The sequence below is a fragment of the Cherax quadricarinatus genome, chromosome 27 (genome assembly GCF_038502225.1).
Source record: "Cherax quadricarinatus isolate ZL_2023a chromosome 27, ASM3850222v1, whole genome shotgun sequence".
Lineage (NCBI taxonomy): Eukaryota > Metazoa > Arthropoda > Malacostraca > Decapoda > Parastacidae > Cherax > Cherax quadricarinatus.
Window position 1 is genome coordinate 20,889,756 of NC_091318.1, and position 3,479 is coordinate 20,893,234.

A 3,479-nucleotide genomic window follows, 5' to 3' on the forward strand; every position below is an offset into this window, starting at 1 on the left:
TTACAGCATATAGACATGTACTCCTGTCTTATATTACAGCATGTAGACATGTCCTCCTGCTTCTTCTTCTTGATCCGCCGGTATTCTCCCGGCCCGGGCCTTTTCCAAGTGGTGGCCCGGCCTTGGCTCCCTGTCTAGGGAGTGTCTGAGACCTAAGTCTCCCATGGGAGGAGGCACAAGTACCCCCTCATCTTTGGGACCAACTGTTCCCAGGCCTAGCCGTATTTCCCGCCCTCGTATTTTCCCGCCCTACGAGCCCCGGGAGGGGCTCGTAGGGAGACGTTAGGCCTCTCTGGTCTGCCATCCCCGCCCCAAGGGGGTTAATGAGAATGACAGTCTTGTGAGTTGCAAGCTCTGGCTCAGGCACCTACCCTACCCTAGAAGGGCTGGGCATGGTGTCGATCTCCTGCCTTTTTTTTTTTTTTATTCGCCGGTATTCTCCCGGCCCGGGTCTTTTCCAAGTAGTGGTGACCCGGCCTTGGCTCCCTATCTGGGGAGTGTCTCGAGACCTAAGTCTCCCATGGGAGGAGGTACAAGTACCCCCTCATCTTTGGGACCAACTGTCCCCAGGCCTAGCCACAGTCCCCGCCCTCACGGGGCTCGTAGGGAGAAGCTAGGCCTCTGGTCTGCCATCTGCCCCGCCCCAAAGGGGCTCGTGGGGATGGCAGTCTTGTGAGCTGCAGGTACATCTCGGCATGTTAAGTCAATAGTAACGTAATATATATTTTTATTATACATTTTTATGTTCATAGAGATGAACTAAACCCGTCAAGGGTCATGTGGGGAATGGAAGGCAAAAACCATTATAAAAGTTTCAAAATATGTATAAGGTCTAAATAGGAACTGACTAACATTCTTCTTTTTATTACCCTACGACAGTATAAAAAATAATTAAATTTTGCTTTAGTTATCCCTAAAACATTGAAGAGAAAACTCTTCTGGTTAGCTGTTACAGAGAATGTGATTATTTCATCGTGGAAGTAATTTATTTAGGTACAGTAACACGTAAGATAATAATAATAATAATAATAATCTTTATTTCTACAAGTACAAAGTATATAGGCCTAGCTGACATGAATAACATACTACTATATAGAGAGCCCCATGTTATATTGAGCATTTCGGGCAAATTAGGTCAGTTTTGTCCCCAGATGCGACCTACACCAGTCGACTAACACCCAGGTACCTACTTTACTGACAGGTGAACGTGGACAACAGGTGTCTTAAGGAAACACGTCCTAATGTTTCCACCCGTACCTGGGATCAACCCCTAAACCTCAGTGTATGAGCTGAGTGCTCTAGGTACGGGACTTAAGAACATAAGAAGAACATAAGAACGAAGGAACACTGCAGCAGGCCTACTGGCCCATGCGAGGCAGGTCCAAGTCTCCTACCGGCTTAAGCCAATGCACCCAACCTAGTCAGGTCAGGTCACCTTGACTTAAGGGAGGAACACGGCAACCGTCCTGGTAGCACAAGCTAATCAGGTCCAACTCACACCCACCCACACCCACTCATGTATTTATCCAACCTATTTTTAAAGCTACACAACGTTCTGGCCTCTATGACTGTACTTAGGAGTTTGTTCCACTCATCCACAACTCTATTACCAAACCAGTACTTTCCTATATCCTTCCTGAATCTGAATTTTTCTAACTTAAAACCATTGCTGCGAGTCCTGTCTAGGCTAGATATTTTTAGCACACTATTTACATCCCCTTTATTTATTCCTGTCTTCCATTTATACACCTCAATCATATCCCCCCTAATTCTACGTCTTTCTAGAGAGTGCAGATTCAGGGCCCTTAGTCTATCCTCATAGGGAAGATTTCTGATACATGGGATCAACTTTGTCATCCTCCTTTGTACATTTTCCAGAGCATTTATATCCATTCTGTAATACGGTGACCAAAACTGTGCAGCATAATCTAAATGAGGCCTAACCAAGGATGTATAGAGTTGAAGAACAACCTGAGGACTCCTATTATTTATGCTTCTTGATATGAAGCCAAGGATTCTATTAGCTTTATTGCGAACACTTATGCACTGTTGTCTTGGTTTCAGATTACTGCTAACCAGAACTCCTAAATCTTTTTCGCAATCCGTAATATTAAGATCTACATTATTTAGTTTATATATGGCATGGTTATTGTCCTGTCCAACATTTAGAACTTTGGAGCACAGATCCAGTTCTCTAGATCAAGAGCCCTCTCACCAGCATCAAGGAACCTCCATTAAAGGGGAAATGCTGATGGAAACGCTGAAAAAAAATTAGTACACGCAGATCTACCTTATACATCAGTACGAACTACCAGCACTGTGTTAAGTTAATTTAGTCACAGGTACATATAAGTACAATTATGATACATAGGGTAAATTATCTAGGATAACCCCGCAAAAAAGTGAGTCAATGTGACTTATTTCCATTGGTGTCCTGGGATTTCCATTCTTCTTCTTCTTTCTCTTCTTCTTCTTCTTCTTCTTCCTCTTCTTCTTCTTCTTCTTCTTCCTCTTCTTCTTCTTCTTCTTCTTCTTCTTCCTCTTCTTCTTCTTCTTCTTCTTCTTCTTATTATTATTATTACCGGAAACGCTAAGCCTGTGTCGACCATACAATGTCTAGGGAATGAAATTGCGGAAAGTGGAAAATTGCATAAATTCCGTGAATCAAGAGCCCTTGAGCAACATCTAATTCAGTTTTCTCTAGAAGTCACACTTAAGAGAAAACATGACAGGAGGGGAAACTCAACCATTCCTGGGAGGACCTTGGGAAGGGACGACAGACCACAGCTTGGGCTCTTCAATTCACCAAAAAACCCCACTTGGTGGGTTTTGTTCCATGGAGCTTTACACCATGGAGTTTTCGTCCCGTGGGGGCTTTGTCCCTTTTTTCTTGTTTTGCCAGACACCCGTGGGTCACTTGTCTTCCTGCATTGCTCCTCTGTTTATTATATTCTCTTACTTTAACACTTTTACCACTGTTAGGAATTCCTTCACTGCTACTAGTCTCTCTATTACTTCTACAAATTGTTTAAAAATTACTATTGCTGCTGGTACTGCCTCATTTCTACTTTTGTTACTACAGTATTACTACTGCTGCTACTGCACCTCTTCCTCTCTAGAGCTCTGTCTTTCTCTGCCTCTTCCTCACTTAGTTGTGACTTAATAATGGTTCAGGAGGGACCGAAACGTCGCCATAAGGTTCCTGATTGCAGAGTTTTGGTGAACTGTTCCAGCAACAGTATTACAATTCATTTTTCTTTTCGAGATCTTCAGCGTTATTTTTTTTATTGCCATCGAGCAGCAGGTGACGGTGTTCTGGGCCTCAGATGGTGACGGTGGTTTGGGCCTCAGATGGTGACGGTGGTCTGGGCCTTAGATGGTGACGGTGTTCTGGGCCTCAGATTGTGGCGGTGGTTTGGGCCTTAGATGGTGACGGTGTTCTGGGTCTCAGATGGTGACGGTGCTCTGGGCCTCAGATG

At 44.2% G+C, this 3,479-nt stretch overlaps 1 protein-coding gene across 3 annotated transcripts in view; it reads left to right on the forward strand.

Moving 5' to 3' along the window:
- The window catches only part of LOC128691046 (carboxypeptidase N subunit 2-like), a 15,153-nt gene extending 14,748 nt beyond the window's left edge, over window positions 1-405 (forward strand). For all 3 annotated transcript variants that reach the window (XM_070089099.1, XM_070089101.1, XM_070089102.1), the window contains exon 12: window positions 1-405. This exon is cut by the window's left edge and continues 1,052 nt beyond it. The gene's annotated coding sequence lies outside the window, so the exon portion shown is untranslated.
- Window positions 406-3,479: the final 3,074 nt, after the last annotated feature.